The 8,862-nt window shown below is 50.5% G+C and overlaps 1 non-coding gene across 1 annotated transcript; it reads left to right on the forward strand.

Moving 5' to 3' along the window:
- The first annotated feature begins 8,526 nt into the window (after positions 1-8,526).
- On the forward strand, positions 8,527-8,599 carry TRNAM-CAU. Its single transcript has one exon. It is a non-coding gene; the product is annotated as a tRNA-Met (tRNA).
- The last annotated feature ends 263 nt before the right edge of the window (positions 8,600-8,862 follow it).

The raw sequence follows: 8,862 nt of genomic DNA on the forward strand, positions 1-8,862 counted from the left end.
CTGTCGCAGCCTGAATCAGGAGATGGACACGGGGGCTTGCAGCCAGTTACCAAGTCCTGGCTGGGAAGGGGCCAGGCTGGGAAGCCCCTGCTGTTACCCAAAGTGCCACAGGCGAACCTACACCGTAAATGGGGCCTTTCTCCCCAACTTCTTCCTTCCCCAATAGCCTTTCCCCTCACTCGGCCCTCTATAGTTTATGTTTGTTAATATATGTGCATATATTAACATATTATGTTAATATATATGCATTAATGTACTATATAACATATTGTATAATTATAAAATCTAATTATATGTATATATAATATATATCACATGTATATATAAAGCAGAGAGAGCTGGAGAGGAAATGGGAATTGCAGTGACCTTGGGCCCCAGAACCCGCTCACCCTGACTTCTGCCCAATTAGATCAGTGACAGCAGAGAGCTGTCTGAGGAAAAACGGGCTGTGGGCTGTGGTCAGATCAGACGCGGCTCACAGTGTGGTTGTGACCCTGCCAAGCAGATGGCGTCAGTGGCCCTGTGGGTGGATGGAAGCGCAGGGAGAGGTCAAGGTGAAAAGAGAAGTCCCGGCTCTTGACAGCTGGGAATGCCCCTGCCCAGATAGAGCCTGTAGCTTCTGGTCTTCACCACCAGGTACCTGGAAAATTCCGTATGTGCTCCCCTGGGAGCGAAATAGCAAATCCACCAGAAGCCAGGACAGAACTAATGTTTTGGCTGTCCACAAGTTCCTCAGATGTCCACCGCCAAACACATGCACAAGAATGGTTCGCAACAGCATTTGCCACTGATTGGGAGGAATAAGATGTTCCCAAATCGGAAGACCCAGAGCAGCTGGGGCTGTCACAACAAAGGCCCACAGACGGGGTGGCTGAAACAACGGAAACGCATCATCGTCTCGCAGTTCTGGAGGCTGGGAGCCACGTGCTGGCCAGAGCCCTTCTCTGAGGCCTCTCTCCTCAGCTTGTAGATGGCCGTCTTCTCCCTGTGTCCTCAAACAGTCTCCCATTGTGGGTGCACAGCCCGATGTCCGCTTCTCTGCGGTGGTTACAGGAAGATCTATACGTATTGGCAGAAAGAGTTCCGAGCTTACTGTTCGTGGACGAAGTGAGTCACTGGACGATAGGATACTGATATCAATGGTTCCCTCTGGAGAGGAAATAGGACAAGGGCGATTTTATTCACTTCTGTATATACGTATGTATGTATATATGTATGTACGTGACAGAATGGATGATTGTTCTCCGCTCCTCACTCCCTCCCTTGCCCTGGTTTTGTGCCTCTCCGGCTGTGTGCCGAGTGTCGTTCCCTATCCCATGGATGTTGAACTTGGCCAGGTGACTTGGTTTGCCCGGTAGAATTTCGATGGAAGCACCCAGAGTAGAGGCCTTAAGTGTGCTTGGTTGGCACAGCTCAGCCTCTTGGGGGGCCATGACCCTCAGTGGGAAGAATATACCCCCAGGGAAAGGCTGCTCTCAGGACAATGTGGAGACGACAATGAGCAGAGCTGCATTCAGCCTCAGCCTAGAGCAGGCCCACCAGCCCACATACCGGTGAGCAAGGAAAATACATCCTTACCTAGAAAACATTATGCTGAGAGAGAAGTAAGCCAGACACAGAGGGACAAATACCGTATGATTCTACGTACAGGAAATATCCTGAATAGGCAAATCCATACACAGTAGATGAGAGGCTACTCAGAACAAGGGGGGGAGGGGAAGAGGGAGGTATAGCTTAATGGGTACGGCTTCTGCTTGGGGTGACGCAAAGGTTTTGGAAATTGATGGTTATAACAGTTGCCTGACATTGTAAATGTACCTCGTGCCACTGAAGTGCACACTTAAAATGGTTAAAATGGTAAATTTTGTCTATCAATATTCTACCAAAATAAAAAAAATAATGTAGGGGCACCTGGGTGGCTCAGTCGGTTGAGCATCCGACTTCAGCTCAGGTCGTGATCTCGCAGTTCATGGATTAGAGTCCCACAACCGGCTCTGCACTGACAGCTCAGAGCCTGGAGCCTGCTTCAGATTCTGTGTGTCCCTCTCTCTCTGCCCCTCCCCTGCTTGTGCATACTCTCTCCCTATCAAAAAAGAGAGAAAGAGAGAGAAAGAAAGAGAGAAAGAAAGAGAGAGAAAGAAAGAAAGAAAGACAGACAGAAAGAAAGAAAGACAGAGAGAAAGAAAGAAAGACAGAGAGAAAGAAAGAAAGAAAGAAAGAAAGAAAGAAAGAAAGACAGAGAGAAAGAAAGAAAGAAAAAGAATGTAGAAGAACAAAATCATTGATTTTAACACAATGGGTGGTGAAGTGGATGGTGTGTGAATTACATTTCAATAAAGCTATTTCTAAAAAAGAAAAATACATGCTTGTTGTTTAAGCCATTGAGTTTTGAAGAGTTTAAGTAGCACTAATCAGGCACTGTTTGATAGAGTGGGTGTGAGGTGTTAGTCTATAATGAGTATACATTATTTGTATAATACGAAATATGCAAAATCGGCATATATTGGATTCCCCTAAACAGGACCCTCTTTCCTGTTTTCCTGCCTGCGGATGGATGGCACCAGGACTCTTCTGGACACTGTTCATCCTAATTTGGAGTGGCTCTTGGCTTCTCTCTCTATCCTTGGCAGTTAACCAGACCCAAGTCCTGGCTGTTCCTAGAGCACGTGTCTCCACTGGCTCCCTAACTTTAGTCTCCACAGCCATCTCCTGGGTTGGGTTTTCATCACCCTGGGCTTGGATTATCTCCTGGGTTTCCCCGGGGTGGGGGTGGGGGGCCTCTCTGCCTGTCTATCCAGGCCCTGGGAGAGCAATGATTTGGACATGTTTCCATTAAGTTACCCTCCTCAGGTGGCCCTGAGGCCTTCTCTCAAAACACACACACACTCGACCACATAAACTTTCCACTCTGTAAAATGGGTTTACAACAGTCTCTGTTGCCTGTCAGTGTACATGAAGAGGTCCTGAAACTGATCAGCTGGACGGGGGCAGGGGGTTAGGCCACGCTCCTTCTCCATCTCTTGTTTCCCATCTGTTCTCAGTCCACTTTGAGGATTGTATTACATGGGTGTGGGAGCCTCCGCACCTCCAATAAGGGGAATGTTCAATTCAACATTACTTAGACGTTGAGAAAGCTAGGGACGCCTGGGTGACTCAGTCAGTTAAGCATCCAACTTCCGCTCAGGTCACGATTTCATGGTTCATGGGTTCCAGCCTTTTGTCAGGCTCTGTGCTGACAGCTCAAAGCCTGGAGCCTGCTTCAGATTCTGTGTGTGTGTCTCTCTCTCTGCCCCTCCCCCACTTACTCTCTGTTTCCCTCTCTCTCAAAAATAAATAAAAAATGGTAAAAAAAAAAAAAAAAAGTTGAGAAACCTAAAGAGTCTAGTGACTAATTATTGTGGCTTTCAATTCAAAACTCAAAGAGGACTAACCAAGCTGGTAAATGGATGAAAACGATTTTTGAAGTGTTTTTTTAGGCTGTAACTTGAAACGTGCTTAAGAAATTGAGTTTTAGTGCTGAAACAAACTGCTTTCCACCCTTTTTTCCTCTTCATGTGAACAGTTTGTACAGATTCTATACAAACAATAAGCTATTTTATTTTAAGCAGAGGTGGGTTTCTTGGTCTGCAAATATGAAAAATAGGAATAAAATTAATATTGAAATCCACCTTATTCTAGCAAAAAGTAATAGTCATACACTCTATGAACTACAGAGGATTAGAATGTTGCATCCATCTCTTGATGGATATTTGTTTTGGATTTACTTTTACTTTTTCATTTAATAATTATTCTTCAAATCTAGACATTTATGAATTTTGATTCACTGCGTACTAATAAAAGTAACAATATGTCAATTGAGAAGAAAATTTTGGCACTTAGAGTCTTATAGTCATGGGGAAACAAGAAGATTGCAGTTTATAGACATATTTTTGTTGCTGAGAGACATGTTAGGGTGATTAATAACAGTCATTCAATCAGAGAATGTGGATTATATGGGGTCAAGACTCTAGCAGGCAGGGAGTAAAATGGAAATAGAAGTTAGGGGAGGGGATGCGGAATAACTGTAAACTTAACCAACTCTAAAAGGAAGCTTGTTCAAGTGTGTTTAAAATACACCATGGCGGGGAGGAGGCAAGGTGGGGGGGGGGGGGGGCTGGGTAGCTCAGTGGGTTGAGTGTCCAACTCTATTTTTGCCTCAGGTCATGATCCCAGGGTCGTGGGATGGAGACCCACCTTGGGATCCGTGTGGAGCCTGTTTGAGAATCTCTCTCTCCCCCTCTTCTTCTGCCCCTCTCCCCCTTGCTCTCTCTCTTTCTCTCTCTAAAATTAAAAAAAAAAGTCTTTAAAAAATACTAAAATAGCTTATTGTTTGTATGGAATCCATAGGGTATTTTGATTTCATTGGATACATGTTAACAAAAATCATAGTGTTAGAACATTTGCTGGAAATTACATCTTTTGTGACTGAAATTATAATGAAAAAGTTTAGATATCAACAGTATTCAAGGAGGTGCCTAAACGTTTCTGCCTAAATGTTTCACAGCTATTTTAGGGGGCGCGCGGGAAGAAACCCGTCCGGCGGTCGCTGCTGGGAGTGGGGGGTGGGGGGTGGGGGGTGGGGGTGGGGGGAGGGAGGCCAGCGCTGACTCGGGAGGGGGAGGGGCCTGCCCCCGCCCCCGCACTGCCTCCTGTGGCTCCGACTTAAGCAGGTGGGTCTAATCGCCTTGAATTGGAGTTTGCGCACCTGCAGCTGCGCGAGCCCTTCAGGCTGTTCCGGGAGGAGACGGGCGGCCGCGGGTAGTGTTCCGCAGGGAAGAGGCGCCGGAAGCCACCCAAGGGAGCGGCGGAGGGAGTGGGGGAAGCAGCAGCTGAGCAAGGAAATGGGGATCAGGTTTTTGCAGAGGGGGTGACTTTTTACCTGGCTGAAGAAAGGCAACGAAGAGCTCCCTGTCACAAACAAGGTGCCTGACGGTGGGAGAGGCCTGGGAGGCCTAGACAACAGGCCGTCTAAAGGCCAGGAGGTGGAAAGGGCTTGTTTGGTGGGTACCCCCCCCCGCACTCCCCCCACCCCCCGGGCTGGCACAGCCTGAGACCCTGCCAAGCCTCGGCCATCAGTCACCCACTACCAGCCAGGCTTGGGGGGCTGCGTCTGCGGCCCTGGTAGGCAGGTGACACTGACCACCCACCCCTTCCTCCGGATTCAGTCAGGACACAGCCTGTCGCATCCAAGAGGTGCCCAGTGGGGACTCGGCGTCTAACCCGGTTCTGCAGGGAGGAAGCACGTGTGTGTCTCAGTACAGGGACTCGCTCGGAAAAGTCTCTGAAACCTGGTGACACACGTATTTAAAAGATGGAGACACTTACTAAGTGGAATGTTTGTACCGCTCCTCCCCCACCCCCGCCCCGACTCCTGTGATCGATTTTCCGTAAGTACGTTTGGGTGACGATGTGGGGTCCCCTGTGTAGGGGCCTAGACTGGTTCCCCGCACGCAGTCGTGGCGCAGTGTCCCCAGCAAGTTCGAGTGGCCGCACCCTCAGACCCTCTCGGCGTCCGCTCCCCTTCCTCCGCCCCCGTGCCCCGGTTTCGGGCCGAAGAAATTCTAGAACCATACGGACCGCCTCGCCTTCCTTATCCAGGCTTCCCGCAAACCCAAGTCTAGCCGGGTGAGGGCGGAGACCGCGGGGCAAAGCGCCCCCTCGCGGCCATCGGGCTCGGCCAAGACTGGGTGCCCCGCGCCAAGGACCCCCCCCCATCCAAGCCTCCTCTTCTGGTTTTTTCCCTCCATCCCCTCCCCCTCTCCTACCCCCTCCCCCGCGCCTGCCTTTCCCAGGTCCCTTCTCCCCCTCCCCCTTTCCCTACGCCTGTTTCTTTCTCCTCCTCCTTCCTAGTTCCTGCCTTTTGGGTCTCTGAGGTTCATTGGTTTATAATTTTAAATAGGCAATAGATTAACACACTTCAGGTATTTTATTTTTAACTGTTCAAAGGTACACAGTGAAAACCATTCATCCCAGAAGAACATCAGACAAGTCCCCCAAACTGAGAAACAGTCTATAAAATATCTGACCAGTCCTCAAAACTGTCAAGGTCACCAAAAATAAGGCCAGACTGAGAAACTGTCACAGTCAGGAGGAGCCTAAGGAGACATGACCATTAAATGTGATGTGGGAGCCTGCAAGGGAGCCTGGAACAGAAAAAGCAGATTTGGGGAAAACTAAGGAAATCTGAGTCAAGACGGACTTCAGGCCATAATCTGTCAACACTGGTTCATTAACTGTAACCAAAGTCCAACACTAAGGTAGGATGTTGGTAATAGGGGAAAGTGCGGGCCGGCTTTATGGGAACTCCACTATCTGTAATTTCTCTATGAATCTAAAACTGTTAAAAAGTAATAGTGTACTTAAAAAAAGAAAGCCTTCATCCCATCCTTGCCTCTAACCATCGTTTCCACCCACCCCAACACATATTAATCATTGATCTTAGTTTTCTGTTTCCGTCCAGAGATGTAGTGTGCAAATTAGTAGCAAATGGGAATATTCCCATCCCACCCCCCCTTCACACTGTAATGCTGGCACACCCCACCCCAGTTCTGCCCTTGCTTTCCTTACCCCTTTCATGTCAGGCATAGAGTGTTCTCTGCTCTTGTTTTCAGCCTGGAAAGACTTTCATTTCCGGTGGCCAGTTCCGTGTTCATGGACTTGGGCTCTTTGTGATTTCTTGCAGTCCTAACACGACTTGAGGGCGACACCGAGGGCAGACCGTGGGTGAGTTGATCTGCTGGCCTGCGGGACCCAGGAGGGAGTCGGTTTGTAACTGGTAGACAGGGGCCCACAAGTGTTCCTATGCGTGTATGGGTGTTGGGGTTTCCCTCTCCAGCCACTCCGCCCCAGCCTCTGCGCTCCTGCACCCGCGTGTTGGGGGGGGGGGGGCAGCGAACGCACCCCGAGCACCGCCCCTGGGTTGCATTCCCCCACTCCCAGGGAGCGTGGCTGGTAGAGCTGCCCCGAGGGTTGGGTGGTCGTGGGGCTCCATCCTGGACGGTGAATGTGGGGAAACTCCCCCAGGACTGGGTGGACCCAGTCCGCGAGTCCTGGGTCCGGACTGCCCGCACCACCCGCGATGCCTCCCAGGGAGACTTGATGCCCTTAGGAGCCCACCCCTGGCCCCCGGCCTCCTCTGCCCTGGAGCTCATTGCAAGCCTTCCCCCCTGTGGGTGTCGCTCACCTCCCACACTCCAGGGGTCTCTCTCAAACATAGAGCTCTGCCACCCACCTCACCCCCGACTCTTTCCCCGAACTCGCAGGAGTTCTGGCGCCCGGTCTGAAGACCATAGTATTTCTCCACCTCCTTACACTCACCGTTCGCGCCCTTAACATCCCAGCGTATGTCCCAAATTCTGAGTGATTAAAAAAACTCCTCCCGTAACATTTTATAATGGCAAGTTTCAGGAAAATAGAAAACCTTGAAAGACTTGTACAGTGCGTGTCAGTATGCCCACCACCTAGGTCTACATTAACATCCCACTGCTCCGGCAGACGTAGCACCTCTACCTCCCCGTCCTGGAGGCCCGCCCGCCTGCACGGCCCGAGTTTTGAAGCACTTCACGCTTGCAGCCGTCGGTGCACGGCCCCAAAGCCCTTCCGCACGCCGGTCGTTGGCTGGAGTTCAGTCTTCAATTACGTTTTTAAAGGTAAATTTCACATACAGCGACATACACAGACTTTAAGTGTGCCAGAATAGTAAGTGTGCCAGATGGTACACTGAGGAGTATTTACTAGTTTAATAGTTACGTATTTATTTTAAAGTGTATTAAAACACACACACACTTCGTTTTTCATGTATGATAGGGACATAGTTTAGTAATAGTGTAGCATGTAAAGGGCTAGGGGGAGGGGAGGGAAAGGAAATGAGAGGGCTTCCAAGAAGCTGAGGTGTCGTTTCCTGAGCTACTGTCGCTTCTAAGCGTGGCCGCAGCCACTGAGCTCCGGCCGCGGTGCAAACTTGGGGCGCGCAGAGGGGCTGGGCACAGGCTGGATCGGGGGTCTGCAGTGGGGCCGGAAAGGGTGTGTGTGTGTGCTTGCCTGTAACCGTGTGTTTTCAAATCGTTATGCACTTGTGCTTCCACTCCCAAGTGTTTGAGGCTGGGAGTGTGCCTATGAACGCAGCACTTAGCACGGGGCCGTGAACACAGTGGGTGCCCAATAAGTGTTTCACGCGATCACAAGTGTGCAAACACTTTGTAAGCACTATAACGAAAATAAGATAGTACAGCAGCAGGAAGAATCCCACTCCTCCGTGTCCCCACTACTCAGTCAGTGGGGTCAAGTAAGCCACCATGTTAGTTAATTGACAGTGGAGCAGGCGCAGGACCGCCGACCGCCGATGGTAGGTTGGTAACGCGCGCGCCAGCGTTGGCGCCGGAGTCTCCAAACCCGTTGCAGACAGAAACAAAGCTGCGGTATTCTGGGCATGCGCGCCGGGTCCCTGCACTAGCCTCATTATCCTACGGCCGGAAGCTGCCTGTAGGTGCCTCGTTAGCGCAGTAGGTAGCGCGTCAGTCTCATAATCTGAAGGTCGTGAGTTCGATCCTCACACGGGGCACAATACTTTTGTTCGCTCCCCTGCCAGAACGACGGGTTTTATTTGCTTGTCTGAAGACAGAAAGGCCACCGGCGTCCGTGCTTTTCCGCAAAGCTGTCTCCAATGTGTGTCAGCCTCGGCTTTGCCTTTTCAAGTACCGGCGCTGTCCCTTCTCTGTTCTGGGCCCGGGGCAGAGGATGGGAAGGGAGGCGGAGGCACGATGGCCCGGGGGCACACTAGGAGACTGGTCCGCGCTTGGTGGGTCACGCATGGGTCTCAACCTC

This window comes from Hyaena hyaena, unplaced genomic scaffold (assembly GCF_003009895.1).
Source record: "Hyaena hyaena isolate Hyena2069 unplaced genomic scaffold, ASM300989v1 scaffold_62, whole genome shotgun sequence".
Taxonomy (NCBI): Eukaryota; Metazoa; Chordata; class Mammalia; order Carnivora; family Hyaenidae; genus Hyaena; species Hyaena hyaena.